The 26,209-nt window shown below is 44.9% G+C and overlaps 1 pseudogene across 1 annotated transcript in view; it reads left to right on the top strand.

Annotated features, from left to right (window-relative positions):
- The first annotated feature begins 2,557 nt into the window (after nt 1–2,557).
- LOC311134349 (kinesin-like protein KIF20B) overlaps nt 2,558–26,209 on the top strand; it is a 31,344-nt pseudogene continuing 7,692 nt past the window's right edge. Inside the window, exons 1-23 of the transcript in view lie at nt 2,558–2,755; nt 4,632–4,739; nt 4,827–4,965; nt 5,298–5,482; nt 5,885–6,152; nt 7,915–8,026; nt 8,180–8,251; nt 8,397–8,543; nt 8,818–9,235; nt 9,548–9,672; nt 10,238–10,373; nt 10,683–10,890; nt 11,707–11,768; nt 11,913–12,032; nt 12,248–12,534; nt 13,077–13,149; nt 13,480–14,130; nt 14,712–14,855; nt 22,316–22,423; nt 22,780–22,842; nt 24,226–24,360; nt 25,490–25,640; nt 25,863–25,951. The product of the transcript in view is annotated as a kinesin-like protein KIF20B (transcript). The remainder of the gene's footprint in view (nt 2,756–4,631; nt 4,740–4,826; nt 4,966–5,297; nt 5,483–5,884; nt 6,153–7,914; nt 8,027–8,179; nt 8,252–8,396; nt 8,544–8,817; nt 9,236–9,547; nt 9,673–10,237; nt 10,374–10,682; nt 10,891–11,706; nt 11,769–11,912; nt 12,033–12,247; nt 12,535–13,076; nt 13,150–13,479; nt 14,131–14,711; nt 14,856–22,315; nt 22,424–22,779; nt 22,843–24,225; nt 24,361–25,489; nt 25,641–25,862; nt 25,952–26,209) is intronic.

Raw genomic sequence — 26,209 nt, 5'->3', positions numbered from 1 at the left:
GAAAAAAAATCCAGAAAATCACATTGTAGGATTTTTAATGAATTTATTTGCAAATTATGGTGGAAAATAAGTATTTGGTCAATAACAAAAGTTTCTCAATACTTTGTTATATACCCTTTGTATATCAAGTCATGGCGGTTCTAGTAGTTATGGAATTCCAGGTTTCATTTCGAAACCCCCACTTCTCCTTATATGGTTCCTTTGGAGACCCCCACTTCTCCTTATATGGTTCCAACTTTTCCTGAGAGTTGCACTGAGAGATGACATAACAGTAGGTGGCAGCATAGGGGTGACTGATCTGAGAGATTACTAACACTAACGCCCCTATTATATCACAGCAAAATCACAGTCTACCTGAACAGAGCAATACTCAATCATGAGGCATCAAAGCCAAAGGAATTGCACAATATTAACAAATGCTATAGATGGAAGGAAAGTACCGTAGAAACCTACCAAAAAACTATTAGGCAACAACAAATGCAATCCCTTTTAGACAACTTCCAGGACAAAACATTTCACTGTAATAGTGAAGGTATGAACTTGGCAGTAGAAAGCCTAAACAGTACATTTGACCTCTCAGCTTTCCTATCAAATCTAAAAATCTAAAGCAGACAACCTAAGAAAATTAACAACAATGACAAATGGTTTGATGAAGAATGCAAAAACCTAAGAAAGAAATTGAGAAACCTATCCAACCAAAAACTTAGAGACCCAGAAAACCTGAGCCTACGCCTTCACTATGGTGAATCATTAAAACAATACAGAAATACACTACGGAAAAAGAAGGGACAGCACATCAGAAATCAGCTCAATGTAATTGAAGAATCCATAGAATCTAACCACTTCTGGGATAATTGGAAAACACTAAACAAACAACAACACAAAGAGGATGTGGGATAAACCACTTCTCCAATCTTTTTGGCTCTATAACAAAGAACAAACAGCAAAAACATATACATGATCAAATACAAATCTTAGAATTAGCTATTAAAGACTACCAGGACCCACTGGATTCTCCAATTACATTAAATGAACTACAGGACAAAATACAAACTCTCCAACCCAAAAAGGCCTGTGGTGTTGATGGTATCCTACATGAAATGATAAAATATATAGACCACAAATTCCAATTGTCTATACTTAAACTCTTTAACATCATCCTCAGCTCTGGCATCTTCCCCAATATTTGGAACCAAGGACTGATAACCCCAATCCACAAAAGTGGAGACAAATTTGACCCCAATAACTACCGTGGGATATGCGCCAACAGCAACCTTGGGGAAATCCTCTGCATTATCATTAACAACAGACTTGTACATTTCCTCAGTGAAAACAATGTACTGAGCAAATTACCATACGACAGACCACGTATTCACCCTGCACACCCTAATTGTCAAACAAAACAAAACAAAAGCAAAGTCTTCTCATGCTTTGTTGACTTCAAAAAAGCATTTGACTCAATTTGGCATGACGGTACCTGCTAATTATCAAAATCCAGAAAAGAGCCGTTAAATTCTACAACCACTTAAAATGAAGCGATTTCCAAACCTTCCATAACAAAGCCATCACCTACAGAGAGATTAACCTGGAGAAGATTGCCCTAAGCAAGCTGGTCCTGGGGCTCTGTTAACCAACACAAACAGACCCAACAGAGCCCCAGGACAACAACAACACAATTAGACCCAACCAAATCATGAGAAAACAAAAAGATAATTACTTAACACGTTGGAAATAATTAACAAAAAAACAGAGCAAACTAGAATGCTATTTGGCCCTAAACAGAGAGTACACAGTGGTAGAATACCTGACCACTGTGACTGACCCAAAATTAAGGAAAGCTATTGCGTGAGTGTAATATTTACTGCTCACTTTTTGTTTATTTAACTTTTGTTTATCTATTTCAGTTTCTTTGGCAATGTGAACATATGTTTCCCATCCCAATAAAGCCCATTGAATTGAATTGAATTGAATACGTCGCAGCTGGACCCTATTGAAAAAACACTTTATGCGCTTCCATGAGCACTTCCGGTAAAATCACTCTCTCCCGATTGGTCGAATTTAAAAATAAAACCACAGTTTGGGATGAAGAAGGAATTTTGCTGCGATCAATGTTTTGGGAATCATGTTTGTGACGTAAGTACCAAAAAAATAAATAAACTAATGTCAATGGAATGTGTATTTTTCTAATTATTCGAATAGATAGGGTCGCGTTATGCATGTCTCTTTATTCTGTTAGCTACGACAATACTAACTAGTTAACGTTAGTTAGCGTTGCCATCGTCTGAATGTTGGTTTAGCCAAATATTATTAATATTGACTTCGTCTCTTCCTCTCGTTTAGCTAACGTTAGATGGCTAGCTGTAACACAGAGCTGTCCGTGCACTTACCAAGGACTTTAAGTTAGAAAAGCCAACATTTTCTACTCCAACGTTATTGTTGTGATCTGCTTAACTACATGTGGAAGGGGCGTTGCTAGGTAATTGCGAATGTAGAAGGTGCGCTTGCTGAACACCTAACGTTAGCTGTCTCTTTCTCCCACAACATTATTTGACACAGGATGATGGAGTCATGTTTTAACAATAAATTGGAAAGCGTGGAGAGGGAAATTAACTTCGACGACTTGAAGAAAGACCTTTCTTCTGAGTTTCTCTCCATAGACTCCCAGGAGTCTTGCCTAGAAGAGCTTGAGCACTTGCAGGTGTACCTTCGCATTCGACCATTCACATCAACTGAGAGTGAAAATGGGGAATCACAGGTAATTGAAGTCAACACACACTCCTCTGGCTTGAAATCCTGGCAGGGGTGTATATTCATTACCTTTTAGAGCACGGAATAATCGATAATTTATAGATGTGCAGCTTGTGCCAAAAACTTCGCAGACTATTCAGAATGGAATGGCAACGCGTGGAAACTAGTGATTGGGAGGGGATCGATAGTTACATATCGGTATATTATTTTTTACATGCATCGTTTTGACTATCGCAATATTATGTTGGAGCTAGTTGGCTTTACCTGCATCAAAACTCGTATTTTTCCTTCATAGCTTGTTCTCCATCTTTTTAAATAGGGAGCCAATTTGTTTTCAGCAAAATGTGTTTTTTCTCATGGCTCTCTCTTGTCCCTCTGCAACAGACCGATGGTAAGCAATATATTTGGAACAGCGACACGCAGTAAAATCACAGATTCGAATCGCAATACATATCTTATAGGCACCAAAGTGTCGTGATAATATCTTATCTTCAGGTCTCTGGCAATTCCCAGCCCTAGTGGAAACCATACAATTAAAATGAACTACAACTTCCGTTTAAGAACCCAACAGCTTTTAGGTCATGTTGAAGAGCATTTGAAAAATATAACTTGTTTTGCAGCAATCGGTGTAATGGGTACACCCCAGTTTGTCACATGAACCATCTATACTAAACAAAAATATAAAGGCAACAATTTCAAAGATTTTACTAAGTTAAAGTTAATATAAGGAAACAGTCAATTGACATTTATTCATTAGGCCCTAATCTATGGATTTCACATGACTGGGCAGGGGCACAGCCTGGGAGGGCATAGGCCCACCCACTTGGGAGCCAGGCCCAGCCAATCAGAATGAGTTTTTCCCCACAAGGGCTTTATTACAGACAGAAATACTCCTCCGCACCCCCTCAGATGATCCCGCAGGTGAAGAAGCCGGATGAGGAGCTCCTGGGCTTGCGTGGTTACACATGGTCTGCAGTTGAGGCCTGTTGGAAATACTAGCAAATTCTCTAAAATGAAGGAGGCGGCTTATGATAGCGAAATTAACATTACATTCTCTGGCTCCTGAGTGGCGCAGTGGTCTAAGGCACTGCATCGCAGTGCTAACTGTGCCACTAGAGATCCTGGTTCGAATCCAGGCTCTGTCGCAGCCGGCCGCGACCGGGAGACTCATGGGCGGCGCACAATTGGCCCAGCGTCGTCCAGGGTAGGGGAGGGAATGGCCGGCAGGGATGTAGCTCAGTTGATAGAGCATGGCGTTTGCAACGCCAGGGTTGTGGGTTCGATTCCCACGGGGGGCCAGTATAAAATAAATTATAAAAAAAAAAAAAAAAATGTATTCACTAACTGTAAGTCGCTCTGGATAAGAGTGTCTGCTAAATGACTAAAATGTAAATGTAAAATGTCTGGCAACAACTCTGGTGGACATTCCTGCAGTCAGCATGCCAATTACACACTCCCTCAACTTGACATCTGTGGTATTGTGTTGTGACACAACTGCACATTTTAGTGGCCTTTTATTGTCTCCAGCACAAGGTGCACCTGTGTAAAGATCATGCAGTTTAATCAGCTTCTTGATATGCCACACCTGTCAGGTGGATGGATTATCTTGGCAAATGAGAAATCCTCACTAACAGGGATGTAAACAAATTTGTTTTCAAAATTTGAGAGAAATAAGCTTTTTGTGCATATGAAACATTTCAGGGATCTTTTATTTCAGCTCATGAAACATGGGACCAACACTTTACATGTTGCGTTTTAATATTTTTGTTCAGTATAGATGCCCATTTCCTCACCACCATGCACACACTTCAGGTAACAAGAGCCTTGGAAACATAATAACTGTTGGACTTTGACTTGGTGTCTTTTCCCTGTACACGTTCAAGGACTGCGTTTCCATCGAGCCCCCGGACACGGTCCTCCTCAAGGCTCCAAGGACTTCGCTCTCAGCACGGCTCCGTGACAAATCAGCTCAACGGTTTCAGTTCTCACAGGTCAGCCAGCAGGGTCTGTCAGTGCCAAGCAGGTCCTAGGAACATAGAATGAAGGTTCTTCCAATCACATGTTCTCTTTGTCCTCAGGTCTTGGGGCCAGAAACCACTCAGAGGGAGATGTTTGACGGCACAGTGAGAGGTCTCGTCAAGGAGGTTTTGGAAGGCGGAAATTCTCTTGTTTTCACATATGGAGTGACAAATGCGGGAAAGACATTCACTTTTCTAGGTTTGATTTGTTGATTCTTTTCTTGCCACGCAGAGTTGGACAGATGCAAACTGTGACTGTTTTGGCAAAACATCCTACTTGTACACCAGGTCCAACCTGAGTTAGCACAGACTCACTGTTTGAATGCCAGCAATGTGGAAATCCAGCCATTTTTAAAATCCAATCCTATGTTGAAACTTAAATCCTCTGATGGTGCTTCTTAGTTTCTCATCACAGTCAAGAACCTGTTGTAGGTGTGAACTGACCTGCTCATTATGGTCAACTCTTGCTAACAAACACTAAGACGTCGTGATTGAGAAATGAAGAGATCCTCAACACCTGTTGTTTTTTAGGTCCAGAGGCCAACGCAGGGATCCTCCCCAGGTCTTTGAATGTCATCTTCAACAGCATTGAGGGGCGTGTCTATAACCAGATGACTATCAAGCCACAGCGATGCAGAGAGTTCACCAGGCTCACTAAAGACCAGCAGAGTGAAGAAGCAACTAGCAAGAGAAATCTCTTCAGGCTCCTCAAGGAGGTACTGGGTTTGTTCATTGACCTGATGAAAGCCATTGCATTACTCAACAGGTTGTTCTTTGGATCTAATAATTGATATTAAATGATGCCCCTCATTGCTCTTCCCCCCATAGAGTGATAACCAGAAAAGCTTCACCAACAAGAAAAGCCTGGAAGGCAAGGACATTTTATAATTTTATATGCCATTTAGCAGATGCTTTTAATCCAAAGCGACTTAGTCAAGCGTTCATACATTCTTGCATATGGTTGGTCCTGGGAATTGAACCCACTATCCTGGCGTTGCAGGGTTCCACATTGCTATCATTTTACTGGCATATTCCTGTCCTGCATTTATACATGATTGTCACATCCCACATGTTGCTATCTCTCTGGTAGTTTGGTGCATCGTTTGCCATCACAATAGACTTCTATCCAACCAGAGGTTTGTAACAGGCTAACACCACCACTTGTTTCTCTGACAGGTTCAACACTAAGTGACGTCGAGGGGACTGTGACTGAAGACCGTTTCAGTCTGGTTGTTGACTCACACACCAAGTTCTCCGTCTGGGTGTCCTTCTGTGAAATCTACAACGAGAACATTCACGACCTGCTGGAGCCCATACCGAACGGAGCCCTGAAGAGAACCACACTGCGGCTGTCGCAGGATGTCAAAGGCAACTCCTTTGTAAAAGGTAACGGATGCATTTTAAGGTTGTGTAACGTTGCTGTCAAACAAAATGCGCTTTGTTCTATATTTATCCATTGCTTAGTCATTCATGCATACATTTCACATACGGGTGGTCCCGGGAATTGAACCCACAATCCTGTCGTTGTAAGCACTGTCGTGACGTGACTTTCATTATTGTGGTGACTATTATTTATCGAATCATTACGTAATATGTTTAATTGTTACTCAAATTAATCATGTAACAATTAACTCATTAGGAATTTGGGGCACCATGGGTAAAGTTGTTTAACGAGTTACTGTTTCCCGAATTAACTCAAACGATAAGAGATATCTAGATATTTTTAAACAGTCATTTATTAATAATGTACCTCAAATCAGTCTCATTCTGAAAGTCGTAGGCTCTTTTAAGTCTGCACGAACCCACGTCTTACTGATCATTCCGTACCACACAAATTGATTTAATTATTTACTAACTAATTAAAAATGATAACACAAGATACGTACACGGTATAGGTAGAGATTAGAAACTTAATACAATGAAATGGGTCCCTAGCGGACTAACACAATATGACACTTGTTACAAAAGATGGTGAGTTAAAGAGAGAGAACACTTGGATACACATGGACCTATACTCAGTGATCCTAATACTTTGCCCAGAACTGCCGCCCGTTAAGGAAGAAAAGCAATGCATGTATTTACGTGTTAGAGGTCTTCTGGTGTATCTCTGTTGGACACAGGCCTTCGTGGGAAGGCGTCTATTGTACCCTCTCTCTGAAGGCCTTTTAGATGTAATGCTCAGACTGTCCACAAGAGGGCACAATGTCCTTAGTTGTCTGTTTACTTTCACTCGTTCTGGAAGTGGTCTTCTGAGGACGGCTAATCAGCCGTGTCGATGATCCCCTGTGGGGTGATGAGAGCAGTGTAGTAGACGATGGTTTGAAGAGAGTAACAGGATGGTCCCACTTAAATTCACCTTCTTAGAACAGCTACTCAGCCGTAACGTTGATTTGTTAGTGGAGGCAACTTTGTCGTCTTCACCTCGTTGATTTTCAGGGTCGGGGACCAATATGGACAAAAGCTGCAGCTTGAGGTCCGTCTAGTCTGATCTGATTATTCTTATCTCAATCTTTTATAGACTCTGGTAAAGAGGGGCGTTTCCGTCATACTGACACGCTCTCTGAGCTCCCTCGGGCGTGGCTAGTTACGAGGCAAAAGTATTATCATCACTATGATTTTGTTAGAAAGCTAAAATCACATTCCTATCTTCACGAAAACATTGTCTTCCTCCTTGATATTTTCTACACAAGGTAAAGGATGTAAATCTGATATCCACAGTGGAAAAGCTCTTCAAGTCACAAGGTTTTCCTTATAACGCCTTTTTATACAATTTTGAATGACGTCACAAAATAGACATTCATTTTCCATATTCCATTTCTCATCATTCCCAACATTTGGATGTTTAAATATATTGTCCCATGTTCATTGTTGGATGTTGACGTTTATGGGCGGCAAAAGACTCTGAAACAAAGGACATCCCTTTCACCATACTAGAGGGCCAGAGATAGATTCTCCTATGTCTAATTAATGGCAATATTAAGGTGTCAAGACCGGCACAGCCCCCCCTGTGGGTAGGAGGGTCTGGTTGTTGTCGGCCATTTGCCAAGCTGATGTGAGGCCTTTGATCATCACCCAGGGAGAGTCATGACAGCACCATGCTCTACCAACTGAGCAGCAGAGGACCAAATGTTCCGTTGTGTGATTTCAGATCTGAAGTGGGTACAAGTGAACAATGAGGAGGAGGCCTACAAGGTGATGAAGCTCGGCAAGAAAAACCAGAGCTTCGCCAGCACAAAGCTCAACCTCCTCTCAAGCAGGAGGTGATTTATGAAGCACATCAATCATTTCCCTTTTTTGAATTATTTTATTTGAGTCTTTCTTTGGCTGTTACTAACTTGCGTGATCCAAGTTCACACCGCACAATAGATTGACTGCAGTGCTCTTATAGAAATCTGTTCCGTTCCTATGCTCAGCCACAGCATATTTTCTGTTCGTATCCTGCGGATGGAAGATACTAGGATTCCTCGTGTTAACTCTATCAGCGAGTAAGTGAAACGCATATTTGTTTATTCATTTGCACAAAACAAATATCCTAGAAGCCCTATGCAGTACTTGTGGGTATGTCTGTGTGAAGGCGGGGGGGGGGGGGTTGGTTTTCTTTATGTTTGGCCTTTATTTATTTCTGTTCAGGCTGTCTTTGTGTGACCTGGCTGGGTCTGAGAGGTGCTCTAAAACTCAGAATAAAGGGGAGCGTTTGAAAGAGGCTGGGAACATCAACACTTCCCTGATGACACTGGGCAAGTGCATCAACACGTTACGGCAAAGCCAGCAATCCAAGTGAGCCTTGAACGTCTGCTTTTAGAAAATATGTAACGGTTATGGAATTATACTTCTACAAAGTGTCGGGAGGGGGGGGGGGTGTTACAAATCTGTAGCTTGGAGATGTTGATGTTCTGACCCGATGAGGACCTGAGCGTGACCACAATGGAAATAAGTCAGACTTTTTTTTATTGTACCAGTCACGTTAAAAAAATAAATAAAAATGTTTTACTGTGTGTATTATTATTTTTTACTGACAAATAGAATCAATCAATCAAACCCTTGTTGCTAGGCTACCACAGCACGTCCCCTTCAGGGAGAGCAAGCTGACCCACTACCTACAGGGTTTCTTCTGTGGGCGGGGCAAGGCCTGCATGATAGTCAACGTCAACCAGTGTGCCTCCATGTACGACGAGACGCTCAACGTGCTCAAGTTCTCCGCCGTGGCTCAGAAGGTGGTGGTGCTGACCACCAAGACCGTCCCCCACCTCGCCACCAAGAGGTCGGCCCGGGAACTGTCCATGATCATCAACAACGCAGACAGGAAGAACCTGTTGGGTCAGAGGAGAAGGAGCTCCCTGGTTGGCTGGGAGACCAGTCTGGAGGACGTGCAGGAGGATGATGACACAGAAGAGGAGAGCATGATGGAGGAGACCTTGCAGGAGGTGGAAGATGACGACGAGGTTCTCATCAATAAAGGCACTTATGAGGTAAGTCTCCACCTAAGTACTTCTGTGGCTATTTATATTTGATTCTTACACAGAAATTCCAATTGGCTCACCAATGCTAAAAATCCTACATTTCCAGGCCCTGATTTTGATTGTTTAGAAATGTTTGGAAGATTTAGGCCTACTAATAGTAAAGGGACTAGAGTTTTGCTAATCGGGTCAAATGGTCAAAACTCTGGGACCCTATTAATGTGAAGTTCATCTCGGTTAACCTAGAACTAAAGTCTCACGTAATGCTCAATTAAGTCTGTCCTCAAGAGATGAATGTGAAGTAAATGTCTGTCAACCCTTCAGAGCAAGCTACTCCGGGAACAGCTCCAGAAAGAGAGGTCTGAAAACTTTGCTTTGGAATCCCGCATCCGTGACGAGGTCACCAAGGAGTTCTCCGAGTTCGTCTCTGATATGCAGACCGATTACACGTGAGCTCTTCTGTGCCTTGTTTCAGTCATTTCTTTTTGTTGTTTTGGTTGCTTAAAAAAAAAAAAAAATGGGTTGGATTTATATAGGGCTTTTCTACCAACTGAGCTACTCAAAGCACTTTACGTAGTAGGGGGGGGGGGGGGCTTTAAAGGTAAATGTTTTTCTATTGCGTTTGATCCATAACTGAACAGGCTCTAGCCTCCTGAGTGGCGCAGTGGTCTAAGGCGCTGCATCGCAGTGCTAACTGTGCCACTAGAGATCCTGGTTCGAATCCAGGCTCTGTCGTAGCCGGCCGCGACCGGGAGACTCATGGGGCGGCGCACAATTTGGCCCAGCGTCGTCCAGGGTAGGGGAGGGAATGGCCGGCAGGGATGTAGCTCAGTTGATAGAGCATGGCGTTTGCAACGCCAGGGTTGTGGGTTCGATTCCCATGGGGGGCCAGTATAAAAAAATAAATAAAAAAATATGTATTCACTAACTGTAAGTCGCTCTGGATAAGAGCGTCTGCTAAATGACTAAAATGTCAAATGTAAATGAAATAATAACTTGATGTCTGTCTTACAGGGAACGTCTGGCCAAAGAGAAGAAGATTGTCGAGGAGAGAGCAGAGAGGCGTCTAGAGATCCTGAAGAATCTACTGAACAATCTAGTGAACAGTAACACCAGTCAAGAGGAGTTGGTCAGAGTAGAGCGAGCCACAGTAATGCAGCCTGCCTAGATATGGTGGACATTAGCAGTGTCAACCTCCATTATGTAGCCATGCCTCTTCCTTTACCTTGGTGTTCAAACTGGGGTGACAAAAAAAAAAACGTAACTGTTTTCACTAACACTCATCTTTTCTCACTGGCACTGACTTTGCTGATGCTACTTTTATTGAGGAATAATGTATTTACTATGAGATTGATATGTGGTTGTCTCACCTAGCTATCTTAAGATGAATGCGCTACCTGTGAGTGTCTCTGGATAATAGCGTCTCAAAAATGACTAAAATGTGTCTTGTCTCCTGTAGGAGGACAGCTCGTTGTTGGGAGGGATATTTGACTCCATTTGCAGTGACCTGGCAGGCATTAAGAAGGCGGCTGAGGAGGCCAAGACATGTCTGGTGGTCACCCATCCCCAAGCCGGTAGTGAAACCATCTCCAACCAAGAGAAGAGAGTGGCTGATCTCTCAGAGCTGCTGAGCCAAACCCAGGAGCGGCTCTCTGTCAAAACCAACGGTAACCAACTGACAACCAGTCACCTCTTTTTTTTAAACGTTTTTATAGCCCAGTGTTTCTTCATCCTGGTCACATTTTAAATTTTTTTCCCCGAGCACTACTCTTATTAACAATAATGCTGTGTTCATATCCAAGTGGGAAGGTGGTATTTACCACATACGACTGGGGAGAAATCCACTTGAACGGCCCTCCAACTGGTAAATGCTAGTGGGGAAAACTATCATCCCTGAACTCTGACTTCTCCCACATGCTGACCTCTGACATCTCCTACTAAGGAAATTTACCTCAGAAACAGCATTTTCAACATTTTTAAATGCAACAACAAAACGTTGCTTTTTATAAATAATCTATTCATATGTTTTATTTTATTTAAATCTTATAATTTGTTTATATGCATGATAGCTGTACTTTTAATTTACGGTTGATGCAGCTTGTTGGCCATTAGCCAATCGCCTTTCAAAGAGTTCAGATCATTACCACCTTCCCACTTGGTTATGAACGCAGCATTGAGCAAAGGCTTGATGAGTTGATTATTTGAATCTGGTGTGTAACGCTAGGGCAAGAACTAGAATCTGCACCCCTTTGGGTTCCCCAGGAACAGGATTAAGAAATACTGGTGTAGGCTATCACGTTCACATACACCTACAGTGCATCTCTTTCAACAATAACTTGTTAATCACCTGTTTTCACTATCCATCAATGACTGCTCCGGATCGGTTTGACTAATCCCACAACAGTGGTTGTGATGGAACGCACACAATGTTTCCCTTTGGTCGATTAGTCATTGTCTTCCGTTTTTGTTTTTTTAAATTTCAGAACTGGAAAATAACTGTAGACAAGTGCAGCAATTGAATGAACAGCTTGAAGAGGCTAGAAAGGTACTGTACCATTGTTTTGGTTCTTCTTCAGCAATGGGACTTCTTGTTCTGTGTTGTCCGTTCTACATAAACCAAATGACGCTAGGATTTAGTTCAGGGTTAAGACAGTAGTTCTGACAGACCTTTTCTGTTTTCTCCTTTTAGACTCTCGAGTCTCAGGAGCTGAAGTTCTCCCACCTCCTGGAGATGTGTCACGGGAAGGATGAGATGATCTCCAAGCTTCAGAACACCATGGACCAACAGGTCCAAGCCACTATCAAGGATGTATGTACATTTTAAGTGGCACTTTGATTAGATCTGACGCGCTGGTCATCGGCCTGTTTCACACTCAGTATTTCACCTTACATCTCCCATTATACTTGACTGGTGCCAATTTCCCATCCATATGTCACATTTTATAAATGCTCATATCCAGAATGTGACATTTTTATTCCAGCTTGCTAGATATTTTAACATTGTTGGGTTTTTCCCCTTGACAGAAGACTACATTTGATGGCGTCAAGGATGAGATCCTGCGGCTGAAGAGCAGCTGCACTTGCTCCAGAGGGGAGAAGCCCAGCTCTCGCGCAGAGAGCCGCAAACGGCTGGTGGACCTCCAGGCCAACCTGGATGAACAGCCCCCCAGCAAGAAAGGTACGGGGTGGGCTCCGAGCACTGCCGGGAAGCCCCTCCCACCATTTGTGGGGGTAAGAGCAGTGGGGAGAGAGAATACCGGCAAAGGTCGCAAAAACATCCGCTTAAAGAGGCGACTGTCTGCGCTCAAGAAGTAATGCTGCCCTGAGTCTCAGACACCGGTGTACTTTTCATCATGTTTCCTATGTATCCATGTTTGTGTTCCCCATTTCTGGGTTGATGTTTTTTTAAAGTGGTTGTTGTATTCCATATGAATTTTGAATAATAATAATAATAAAGATATTTTTTTGTTGCTTTGCTGTGCTCAGGTATTTTCCAAACGTTGTATAGCTGTGGAAGGAATTATTGCGGTGTCTCGTTGGTAGAGAGACACCACCTCATGTTCTGGGAAACGGTATACACTCACTATATTGACTTGGACATGGACGTTAGAGGACTGATTTTCCAATGTCGTTTGCTGACCAAAATTGCAACGTGTCCAGTTGTTTTGATATTTAGCAAACCAATGGTCCTAATCTCATTCCACTGCCTAACGCTTAAGGAGAACACTAAATTCATATTCAGTTAGCCAGTGTCAAGCATCAAGTCAACCTAAAATAACATCCCACCGTACCTCAGAAGCTTTGTTTGCAACACCTTTAAAGATAATTCAGCAAGCGTCCGTGTCTTTGTTAGGGTTCCGGGGGGAGAGGAGGAGATGGACAGCTTGCGCAGGGAGCTGGAGGAGAAAATCCTCAGAAGTGGTGAGGTCAGAGGTGACCGTAGAGACTTTGCAGCTTAGCCTGGCGGAACCTGGAGCGGGCTACCGGAAAGTTCTGGCGCAGCTTGAAGAGCTGGAGAATAAAAAGGTTGTGCATGGAAGCACATGTACAGGACCTGAAAGCTGAGCTGCACCCGCGAGGACGTCCTCTCTGTGCTGGAGGAGGTGAGGCTGCTCCAGGAAGATGCGCTAGCTGGGAGCCTGCAGAGCATGCGGACCAGGCTTCAGAGGACCGACAGGCCATGCGTGACCATGAGGTCAGAGAGAGAACCGCCCTGATTGACTCCCTGACACAGGAAGTGACATGCCTGGGGGCAGGAAGTGGAGGCCTCTCAAGCTGCGTCGGGAGTACAAAGGGACCGTTGGCTTCTCCGAGACAAGATGGCGGGACTGAGGAGAGAATGCCCAGAGGCCCTAGAGGAGAGTGAGAAAAGGCTCCTACAGGAACTGGAAGGAGAGCTGGGAGAGAAACTGGCCCAACAGCAGATCTCAGAACAGCAGCTGGATGCGCTAAAAGAGAAACTGGCCCAACAGGAACTGACCTTGGAGCAGCTCAGGGCAGAAATGGAGGAGGCTAAAGCCATGGCCCACATCGACAGCGAGAACTCTGTAGCTGAAGTCGTGACCTTGAGGGGAAAAAGATGGCTGATCTGGAGGCGAAGCAGTGCACCCGCCAGACGGAGAGAGGGAGGCGGCTGTAACCGTGTCCCAGTCGTATAACAACGAGCTCATGTCCCAAATGGAGAGAGCGGCAGAGTTGGAGGAGACACTATTCGAGAAGGAGGCGCAGGTGTCGGGCCTGCAGAGGAGCCTGAGGGAGGCGCAGGAGGTTCGGGAGGATGAGGAGACCGCTGCGGTGCAGGAGGCTCGTAGGAGGGAGGTGGAGAGGAGGAAGGAGCTGCTGGCCGTGGCTAGAGAGGCCATCGCTCAGAAGGACGCTGAGCTGGAGAAGAGGTCATCACCAGGTGAGTGGGCTGGCTGGCACCATTCACTCTGGGTAGTGGGGAGGCCTACGGGCCAATCCCAAATCATAGACTATGCACTTGTGGAGATCTGAGAGGATTTGATTGGTATAAGCAATATGGTGAAACTTCCCCGTAGCCTATCAGGGGTCAAGGAGTAGCTATTACAAGATTTGATTACACCTGTCTTTACATTTACATTTTAGTCATTTAGCAGACGCTCTTATCCAGAGCGACTTACAGTTAGAGAGTGCATACATTATTTATTTTTTATTTTTCATACTGGCCCCCCGTGGGAATCGAACCCACAACCCTGGCGTTGCAAACACCATGCTCTACCAACTGAGCTACATCCCTGCCGGCCATTCTCTCCCCTACCCTGGACGACGCTGGGCCAATTGTGCGCCGCCCCATGGGTCTCCCGGTCGCGGCCGGCTACTGTCTTCTCAGATCTCCACAAGTTCATAGGGCACATGGGGATGATTTGTGATTGGCCTAAATGTTTCTTCATTTGCCCTGCTCCTCCTTACTGGTAAACCTCTCTAATGTAGTGGTGTTTGAGTTCATCTCATGTGTTTATGACCACAGATTGAAGGAGACGGCTAAACTTGACTCAGACAAAGTGAAGGGTTTGAGCCAGGACCTTGAGAGAAAAGGTGATGACAACTCTGATCTCAAAGAGAAGCTGGCCGACTCAAAAAACAACAACAGATACAGCAAGTTCAAAAGGAGGTAAAAGCTGATTTGATGTTTTAATATTTATTTATGCAACAGATACTATCATAGTAGGTGCATAATTACAATCACCATTAATAACATATCAATCACTATTAATACATTATGAATCGCTAATAACGTACAAATCACTATTAATAACGTACAAATCACTATTAATAACGTATGAATCACTATTAATAACGTATGAATCACTAATAACTTATGAATCACTATTAATAACGTATCAATCACTATTAATAACGTATTGGCCCTTTTTGTTTCTCCTACCCAAGATCATCTCCATGCGAGAAGAGGAGAAATCTCAAACTAAAACTGCAGGACTTGGACAAAGTGAAGAAACGGCATCAGGCTGACTTGGATAATAAAGACAGGACCATACGCCAATAAAGACAGGACCATACGCCAATAAAGACAGGACCATACGCCAATAAAGACAGGACCATACGCCAATAAAGACAGGACCATACGCCAATAAAGACAGGACCATACGCCAATAAAGACAGGACCATACGCCAATAAAGACAGGACCATACGCCAATAAAGACAGGACCATACGCCAATAAAGACAGGACCATACGCCAATAAAGACAGGACCATACGCCAATAAAGACAGGACCACACGCCAATAAAGACAGGACCATACGCCAATAAAGACAGGACCATACGCCAATAAAGACAGGACCATACGCCAATAAAGACAGGACCATACGCCAACTGAAAACTCTACGTTGTTTACTCCTACTCTTGTTATTTGACTTTAAATGTGCCCTTGTTGTTGACCGGAGCTTGATCCAGCTCTTTCTCTATCCAGGAACAGTCTGCTGATGACAACTTCGAGCTCTATCAGAACGCCTGCAAAGGGTACATAGCCCATTAATCCATACTGTTCTACTCTGTATGTCTGTCTGCCCTACATAGGCTGTGTTCTTGCCTACTACTTAGTAAAACCACATACTGTGTACTTAATTGTCCTACATACTCTTTAGAACACACTGTTTAGTTAAAATGTTTGCAGTAAGCGACAGATATCAACATACTAGACTCAACCATACTGAGAATGCGTCATCTAAAGCGCAATTGCGTTGTTTCCCTCCGTTCGTTCATTTTGCTACTGATTATCAGCTGTTAAACACGCGTGGGTCTGACCATCATCTTCTTTAATAGCTTGTTATCAGCTGTTAAACACACGTGGGTCTGACCATCATCTTCTTTAATAGCTTGTTATCAGCTGTTAAACACGCGTGGGTCTGACCATCATCTTCTTTAATAGCTTGTTATCAGCTGTTAAACACGCGTGGGTCTGACCATCATCTTCTTTAATAGCTTGTTATCAGCTGTTAAACACGTGGGTCTGACCATCTTCTTTAATAGCTTGTTATCAGCTGTTAAACACGCGTGGGTCTGACCATCATCTTCTTTAATAGCTTGTTATCAGCTGTTAAACACGCGTGGGTCTGACCATCATCTTCTTTAATAGCTTGTTATCAGCTGTTAAACACGTGTGGGTCTGACCATCATCTTCTTTAATAGCTTGTTATCAGCTGTTAAACACGCGTGGGTCTGACCATCATCTTCTTTAATAGCTTGTTATCAGCTGTTAAACACGCGTGGGTCTGACCATCATCTTCTTTAATAGCTTGTTATCAGCTGTTAAACACGCGTGGGTCTGACCATCATCTTCTTTAATAGCTTGTTATCAGCTGTTAAACACGCGTGGGTCTGACCATCATCTTCTTTAATAGCTTGTTATCAGCTGTTAAACACACGTGGGTCTGACCATCATCTTCTTTAATAGCTTGTTATCAGCTGTTAAACACGCGTGGGTCTGACCATCATCTTCTTTAATAGCTTGTTATCAGCTGTTAAACACGCGTGGGTCTGACCATCATCTTCTTTAATAGCTTGTTATCAGCTGTTAAACACGCGTGGGTCTGACGATCATCTTCTTTAATAGCTTGCAGAGAATTCTACTAGATGAAAAGCAGAAATTAGTTTGAAATCTTGGAATTTAAAGCATTAATACATTTTCGAAATGTCATTCTATAAAATGTTATATTTTCATATACCCAAAATGGCTACTGTTCAGAACGCAAGTACAGGTATTGGGACACGACCATAGTGCTGACAGTACACAAGGTAGTCCATTCCCATATGTTGTTAGACTGCTCTTCTCTGTCCTGTATTCATGGGGTTAGGCTGCTCTTCTCTGTCCTGTATTCATGGGGTTAGGCTGCTCTTCTCTGTCCTGTATTCATGGGGTTAGGCTGCTTTTCTCTGTCCTGTATTCATGGGGTTAGGCTGCTCTTCTCCGTCCTGTATTCATGGGGTTAGGCTGCTCTTCTCTCTGTCCTGTATTCATGGGGTTAGGCTGCTCTTCTCTCTGTCCTGTATTCATGGGGTTAGGCTGCTTTTCTCTCTGTCCTGTATTCATGGGGTTAGGCTGCTCTTCTCTCTGTCCTGTATTCATGGGGTTAGGCTGCTCTTCTCTCTGTCCTGTATTCATGGGGTTAGGCTGCTCTTCTCTCTGTCCTGTATTCATGGGGTTAGGCTGCTCTTCTCTCTGTCCTGTATTCATGGGGTTAGGCTGCTCTTCTCTCTGTCCTGTATTCATGGGGTTAGGCTGCTCTTCTCTCTGTCCTGTATTCATGGGGTTAGGCTGCTCTTCTCTCTGTCCTGTATTCATGGGGTTAGGCTGCTCTTCTCTCTGTCCTGTATTCATGGGGTTAGGCTGCTCTTCTCTCTGTCCTGTATTCATGGGGTTAGGCTGCTCTTCTCTCTGTCCTGTATTCATGGGGTTAGGCTGCTCTTCTCTGTCCTGTATTCATGGGGTTAGGCTGCTCTTCTCTCTGTCCTGTATTCATGGGGTTAGGCTGCTCTTCTCTCTGTCCTGTATTCATGGGGTTAGGCTGCTCTTCTCTCTGTCCTGTATTCATGGGGTTAGGCTGCTCTTCTCTCTGTCCTGTATTCATGGGGTTAGGCTGCTCTTCTCTCTGTCCTGTATTCATGGGGTTAGGCTGCTCTTCTCTCTGTCCTGTATTCATGGGGTTAGGCTGCTCTTCTCTCTGTCCTGTATTCATGGGGTTAGGCTGCTCTTCTCTCTGTCCTGTATTCATGGGGTTAGGCTGCTCTTCTCTGTCCTGTATTCATGGGGTTAGGCTGCTCTTCTCTCTGTCCTGTATTCATGGGGTTAGGCTGCTCTTCTCTCTGTCCTGTATTCATGGGGTTAGGCTGCTCTTCTCTCTGTCCTGTATTCATGGGGTTAGGCTGCTCTTCTCTCTGTCCTGTATTCATGGGGTTAGGCTGCTTTTCTCTCTGTCCTGTATTCATGGGGTTAGGCTGCTCTTCTCTCTGTCCTGTATTCATGGGGTTAGGCTGCTCTTCTCTCTGTCCTGTATTCATGGGGTTAGGCTGCTCTTCTCTCTGTCCTGTATTCATGGGGTTAGGCTGCTCTTCTCTCTGTCCTGTATTCATGGGGTTAGGCTGCTCTTCTCTCTGTCCTGTATTCATGGGGTTAGGCTGCTCTTCTCTCTGTCCTGTATTCATGGGGTTAGGCTGCTCTTCTCTCTGTCCTGTATTCATGGGGTTAGGCTGCTCTTCTCTCTGTCCTGTATTCATGGGGTTAGGCTGCTCTTCTCTCTGTCCTGTATTCATGGGGTTAGGCTGCTCTTCTCTGTCCTGTATTCATGGGGTTAGGCTGCTCTTCTCTCTGTCCTGTATTCATGGGGTTAGGCTGCTTTTCTCTCTGTCCTGTGTTCATGGGGTTAGGCTGCTCTTCTCTCTGTCCTGTATTCATGGGGTTAGGCTGCTCTTCTCTCTGTCCTGTATTCATGGGGTTAGGCTGCTCTTCTCTCTGTCCTGTATTCATGGGGTTAGGCTGCTCTTCTCTCTGTCCTGTATTCATGGGGTTAGGCTGCTCTTCTCTCTGTCCTGTATTCATGGGGTTAGGCTGCTCTTCTCTGTCCTGTATTCATGAGGTTAGGCTGCTCTTCTCTGTCCTGTATTCATGGGGTTAGGCTGCTCTTCTCTCTGTCCTGTACATTTTACATTTTAGTCATTTAGCAAACGCTCTTATCCAGAGCGACTTACAGTTAGTGAGTGCATACATTTTTTATTTTATTTTTCATACTGGCCCCCCGTAGGAATCGAACCCACAACCCTGGCGTTGCAAACGCCATGCTCTACCAACTGAGCTACATCCCTGCCGGCCATTCCCTCCCCTACCTTGGACGACGCTGGGCCAATTGTGCGCCGCCCCATGGGTCTCCCGGTCACGGCCGGCTACGACAGAGCCTGGATTCGAACCAGGATCTCTAGTGGCACAGCTAGCACTGCGATGCAGTGACTTTGACCACTGCGCCACTCGGGAGAAAGTGTATTCATGGGGTTAGGCTGCTCTTCTCTCTGTCCTGTATTCATGGGGTTAGGCTGCTCTTCTCTCCGTCCTGTATTCATGGGGTTAGGCTGCTCTTCTCTCCGTCCTGTATTCATGGGGTTAGGCTGCTCTTCTCTCCGTCCTGTATTCATGGGGTTAGGCTGCTCTTCTCTCCGTCCTGTATTCATGGGGTTTTCCATGCTGGTGTTGATTTGGTGTTTTAGTTTATTTATTCGCACACGCACAAAAAGACAAGTGAAAGACAAACTGTTCAGATTAAAAAAACAAGGTATAAAGGTGTGCAGGTGAGATTAGAAACCCTGGAGGGCTTATATGAAAACCACACAACAAAAACAACACACTGAGTGTACAAAACATTAAGAACACCTGCTCTTTCCATGACAGACTGACCAGGTGAAAGCTATGATCCCTTATTGATGTCACTTGTTCAATCCACTTCAATCAGTGTAGATGAAGGGGAGGAGACAGGTTAAATAAGGATTTTAAGCCTTGAGACAATTGAGACATGGATTGTGTATGTGTGCCATTCAGAGGGTGAATGGGAAAGACAAAATATTTAAGTGCCTTTGAACGGGGTATGGTAGTAGGTGCAAGGTGCACCAGTTTGTATCAAGAACTGCAACACTGCTGGGTTTTTCATGCTCAACAGTTTCCTGTGTGTATCAAGAATGGTCCACCACCCAAAGGCCAACTTGACACAACTGTGGGAAGCATTGGAGTCAACATGGGCCAGCATCCCTGTGGAACGCTTTCGACTCCTTGTAGAGTCCATGCCTCCGACGAATTGAGGCTGTTCTGAAGGCAAAAGGAGGGGGTGCAACTCAATACTAGGAAGGTGTTCTTAATGTTTTGTATACTCATATATATATATATATATATATATATATATATATATATATATATATATATATACACACACACACACACAGTGCATTCGGAAAGTATTCAGACCCCTTGACTTTTTCCACATTTTGTTACGTTACAGCCTTATTCTAAAACTGATTAGATTGTTTTTTCCCCTCATCAATCTACACACAATACCCCATAATGACAAAGCAAAAACAGGCTTTTAGAAATGTTTTCTCATTTATATTTTAAAAAAACGGAAATATCACATTTACATAAGTATTCAGACCCTTTACTCAGTACTTTGTTAAAGCACCTTTGGCAGCGATTACAGCATTGAGTATTTTTACATTTTAGTCATTTAGCAGACGCTCTTATCCAGAGTGACTTACAGTTAGTGAGTGCATACATTTTTCATACTGGCCCCCTGTGGGAATCGAACCCACAACCCTGCCGTTGCAAGCGCCGTGCTCTACCAACTGAGCTACAAGGAGGCCATGGATGACACTAGAAGCTTGGCTCACCTCTGTCAGGTTGGATGGGGAGCGTCGCTGCACAGCTATTTTCAGGTCTCTCCAGAGATGTTCGATAGGGTTCAAGTCCGGGCTCTGGCTGGGCCACTCAAGGACATTCAGAGACTTGTCCTGAAGCCACTCCTGCGTTGTCTTGGCTGTGTGCTTAGGGTCGTTGTCCTGTTGGAAGGTGAACCTTCGCCCCAGTCTGAGGTCCTGAGCGCTCTGGAGCAGGTTTTCATCAAGGATCTCTCTGTACTTTGCTCTGTTCATCTTTCCCTTGATCCTGACTAGTCTCCCAGTCCCTGCCGCTGAAAAACATCCCCACAGCATGATGCTGCCACTACAATGCTTCACTGTAGGGATGGTGCCAGGTTTCCTCCAGACGTGGCGCTTGGCATTCAGGCCAAAGAGTTCAATCTTGGTTTCATCAGACCAGAGAATCTTGTTTCTCATGGTCAGAGTCCTTCAGGTGCCTTTTGGCAAACTCCAAGCGGGCTGTCATGTGCCTTTTACTAAGGAGTGAATTCCATCTGGCCACTCTACCATAAAGGCCTGATTGGTGGAATGCTGTTGGAGATGGTTGTCTTTCTGGAAGGTTCTCCCATCTCCACAGAGGAACTCTGGAGCTCTGTCAGAGTGACCATCGGGTTCTTGGTCCCCTCCCTGACCAAGGCCCTTCTCCCCCGATTGCTCAGTTTGGCCGGGCGGCCAGCTCTAGGAAGAGTCTTGGTGGTTCCAAACTTCTTCCACTTAAGAATGATTTAAGCCACTGTGTTCTTGGGGACCGTCAATGCTGCAGAAAGTTTTTGGTACCCTTCCCCAGATCTGTGCCTCGACACAATCCTGTCTCGGAGCTCTACGGACAATTCCTTCGACCTCATGGCTTGGTTTTTGCTCTGACATGCACTGTCAACTGTGTGACCTTATATAGACAGACAGGTGTGTGCTGGTCCAAATCATGTCCAATCAATTGAAATTACCACAGGTGGACTCCAAGTTGTAGAAACATCTCAAGAATGATCAATGGAAACAGGATGCGCCTGAGCTCAATTTCGAGTCTCATAGCAAATGAGAATTGTTTTCTAAAAACCTGTTTTCGCTTTGTCATTATGGGGTATTGTGTGAACATTGATGAGGAAAAATATGTATTTAATCCATTTTAGAATAAGGCTGTAACGTAACAAAATAAGGGGAAGGGGTCTGAATACTTTCAGACTGCGCTGTATATACGCGTGTAAATGTCTTTGAAAGTATTTGAAATACCCTAAATAGTATTTGAACCCAGGTCTGGATCCTGTAGGCACAGGGTTAGACTTTGAGATTGACATTTTGAGTACAATGGATTGAGGCTGTTCTGACGGCGAAGGGGGGGGGGGGGGTGCAACTCGTTAGGAAGGTGTTCTCAGTGTATACGAAACATTGTTCAGTCAATTAAACATAGCGTAGTAATTACAACTGAACATGGTGGTAATACTCAAGTGTTTTTGTTGTTGTTTATTTCAGAGGTGGATAAACTGAAAGGACTGTTACTCTACCAGGACACTGCAGATCAGGAAGCAGTTCAGGCCCAAGTGACCTTGAAGGTGGACATCTCAATATGAAGTTGTTGATCACGTGTATTTTCTCCTCTCCTTTTTACATTGGATGAATCAGTACGTGAAAGTGTACTGCCAAGGATAAGTGATCGTGTGTGTTTCTAGCTGTGTACTGAGAAGCACCAAGCTGACGGGAGAAAGTGGCTTGAGAAGACTGTTCTGATCCGGCTGGCCCAAGGAGGCCGAGGACAAGAGGAACCAGGAGATGAGGAAGTTCGCACAGGGGGTCAAACCTCCCATCGGGGGACGTCCAGCCGTTCCATGTATGAACTAATTCCACAGTTATCAAACCTGATTCAACTAATCGTCAAGCCCTTTACTAGGTGAATCATGTGATCTAGTTCAGGACAACAACAACAACATTGTGAAACGTCTGGGGAGGTTTTCCTTAGAATACAGCTGCAATACCCTCTACAGACAGAGCATACAAAAGCTGCGTTTACACAGATTGGTGTTTTAACCAATCAGATCAGACCTTTTGCCAATAATTTGTTAAACATATCAGAATTGGGCTGCCTGTGAAAAATGCAGCCTAAGAAATCGCTCTGTCTTTCTGTGTGAACCTGTAGGAGGCCCTGGTGGCCCAGCTCACTGAGAAGGAGCCGGACCTACTGAAGTGGAGGAAGGAGCCGGCCCTACTGTAGTGGAGGAAGGGGAGGGACCTACTGTAGTGGAGGAAGGAGCCGGACCTACTGAAGTGGAGGAAGGGGAGGGACCTACTGACGTGGAGGAAGGGGAGGGACCTACTGAAGTGGAGGAAGGGGAGGGACCTACTGTAGTGGAGGAAGGGGAGGGACCTACTGAAGTGGAGGAAGGGGAGGGACCTACTGACGTGGAGGAAGGGGAGGGACCTACTGAAGTGGAGGAAGGGGAGGGACCTACTGTAGTGGGGGAAGGGGAGGGACCTACTGAAGTGGAGGAAGGGGTGGGACCTACTGAAGTGGAGAAAGGAGCCGGCCCTACTGTAGTGGAGGAAGGGGAGGGACCTACTGTAGTGGAGGAAGGAGCCGGACCTACTGAAGTGGAGGAAGGGGAGGGACCTACTGTAGTGGAGGAAGGAGCCGGACCTACTGAAGTGGAGGAAGGGGAGGGACCTACTGACGTGGAGGAAGGGGAGGGACCTACTGTAGTGGAGGAAGGGGAGGGACCTACTGAAGTGGAGGAAGGGGAGGGGCCTACTGACGTGGAGGAAGGGGAGGGACCTACTGAAGTGGAGGAAGGGGAGGGACCTACTGTAGTGGAGGAAGGAGCCGGACCTACTGAAGTGGAGGAAGGGGAGGGACCTACTGACGTGGAGGAAGGGGAGGGACCTACTGTAGTGGAGGAAGGGGAGGGACCTACTGAAGTGGAGGAAGGGGAGGAACCTACTGACGTGGAGGAAGGGGAGGGACCTACTGTAGTGGAGGAAGGAGCCGGACCTACTGAAGTGGAGGAAGGGGAGGGACCTACTGACGTGGAGGAAGGGGAGGGACCTACTGTAGTGGAGGAAGGGGAGGGACCTACTGAAGTGGAGGAAGGGGAGGGACCTACTGACGTGGAGGAAGGGGAGGGACCTACTGAAATGGAGGAAGGGGAGGGACCTACTGTAGTGGAGGAAGGGGAGGGACCTACTGAAGTGGAGGAAGGGGAGGGACCTACTGAAGTGGGGGAAGGGGAGGGACCTACTGAAGTGGAGGAAGGGGTGGGACCTACTGTAGTGGAGGAAGGGGAGGGACCTACTGAAGTGGAGGAAGGGGAGGGACCTACTATAGTGGAGGAAGGGGAGGGACCTACTGACGTGGAGGAAGGGGAGGGACCTACTGAAGTGGAGGAAGGGGAGGGACCTACTGTAGTGGAGGAAGGGGAGGGACCTACTGAAGTGGAGGAAGGGGAGGGACCTACTGAAGTGGGGGAAGGGGAGGGACCTACTGAAGTGGAGGAAGGGGTGGGACCTACTGTAGTGGAGGAAGGGGAGGGACCTACTGAAGTGGAGGAAGGGGAGGGACCTACTATAGTGGAGGAAGGGGAGGGACCTACTGAAGTGGAGGAAGGGGAGGGACACCCTGGTGGCAGCTCTGTAGGTCCAGCTAACCAAACTCCTCTCCAGCATCGCAGACAAGGATGAACAGATAGCCAGTCTCCGCTGCAATGCCACGTCTCAGCCAGCAGAGGTCAGTTCAAGCACACATGATTGACTCTTTAGTTGGTTGGCACTGTCAGACTATTTTCATTTGGAACTATAGGAATGAGCGCTATTAACTCTCTCAGTCCCAAAAACCCCAGCAAAAATTGGCTTTTCATTTACCTGTCTGTCATTTATCATTTTATTTTCAGGACAACCAGGGCTACAAGTAGTACACATAACAATTTGACATAAAGAGTTGCATTCATGTGTTTTATATTGAAAAATGTCATTGAAAAGAATAAGGGCCGTCAAAGCAAAATAAACGGATTTTAAAATGAATTTAAATGAATGCTGTAAGTACAGAAGTAGTTTGCTCACTGGGAAATAAATATCCAACACAGGACGGTGATGCCATTCAATTCACTCTATTCCAGCTGTTATTATGAGCCGACCTTCCCTCAGCCGCCTCCACTGATATCCAACTAGTCAGTGACAACTGTGTGGAGTTTGGAGTCTTTGACAGCAACTATGTGAGGTTTATTACAGTATTATAGACACTGTGTCCTGGGATTTCTTATGATCTTCTATGTGTGTGTTCGTGAGAGTCTCGGCCTTTCACAGATAGCTTTTAATAGTTTGTAGCTCAAACCATTCGGACTCTACAGTTGTTTTTGTAAAAAAGACCCGGCCCCGGGCCCCTTCGGAATCCGCCTTTATCTCACTAACACCGCTCTAGCTCAGCCCAGTTAATCAAACAAACTATTTGGTTGGTATTTACAGATGCAGAAGAAGTCGAGGAATCCAATGGTTTGATCAAGAAAGCGTGCTGTTTTAAAAGGGGTCAGGAGTCCAAGACGCGCCGGCGTTAAGGTGGGAATAATTGGGTTAAGATTGGATGAAGGGTTGTTGGTCATTTCAATTTAAAAGAGTTGTATTTTGCACTTATCATTATTGAAAAATGTTGCGCGCATTGAAATGCACTCTACAAATTATTTATTATTATCAATTATTTTGAAATTACGATTAAAAACTGACACAAACTCTGTATTGGGGCACAGTTCACTTTATAGACCTTTTGTGGTACTGTAGCATGATAGAGAACACAACTTTGGACCACGTGGATGGATAGCGTAATTGGTCCGGAAAGTTCTCTCCCCCCCCCCCCCCCCCCCCAGAGTGACCATGGCCAGGTGGAGGTAGGTGAACTGGGGCCTTCTGTCTGTGAGAGACACTGAGATTATTAACCTGAAGGAACAACTGAAAGCTGCATCCAAAGCCAGCAGCAATGTCACAGACCCTACTAAACACAGAGAGACAGCCAATCAGGTGAGGGAGCAGTCTCCATCATAACAAATAAAATAAGAAGTTGATTGGTTTCGTGCCCTGGATACAGGGTGTAAACGGTACAGTGAAATGCTTACTTGCAAACTCTCCTCAGCAGTGCAGTACACATTATCAAAAATATAACTTTTTTATTCAATCCCCCATCCATATGTTGTATGTTGGTCTTGTTAATACACTGGATGTTGTCCATGATATCTCTCACAGACTAAAGCAGAGGAGTGCCCTCCAAAAGGACTCTTCATGACAACCGTCAACTAGGACATGGAGTGAAGACTGTGAAGAGGACCAGTCAGGTAATGTCTCTAGACATCCGGGTGTCCTCCCACAATGTTCCAGTCTTCCGGCGTTACAGTGAGGGGGGGAAAAAAGTATTTGATCCCCTGCTGATTTTGTACGTTTGCCCACTGACAAAGAAATGATCAGTCTATAATTTTTAATGGTAGGTTTATTTGAACAGTGAGAGACAGAATAACAACAAAAAAAATGCAGAAAAATGCATGTCAAAAATCTTATAAATTGATTTGCATTTTAATGAGGGAAATAAGTATTTG

The sequence above is a fragment of the Coregonus lavaretus genome (assembly GCF_964263955.1).
Source record: "Coregonus lavaretus genome assembly, chromosome: 1".
NCBI lineage: Eukaryota > Metazoa > Chordata > Actinopteri > Salmoniformes > Salmonidae > Coregonus > Coregonus lavaretus.
Note: the sequence above shows the minus strand (reverse complement) of the source record. Positions and strands in the feature narration are given on the sequence as shown.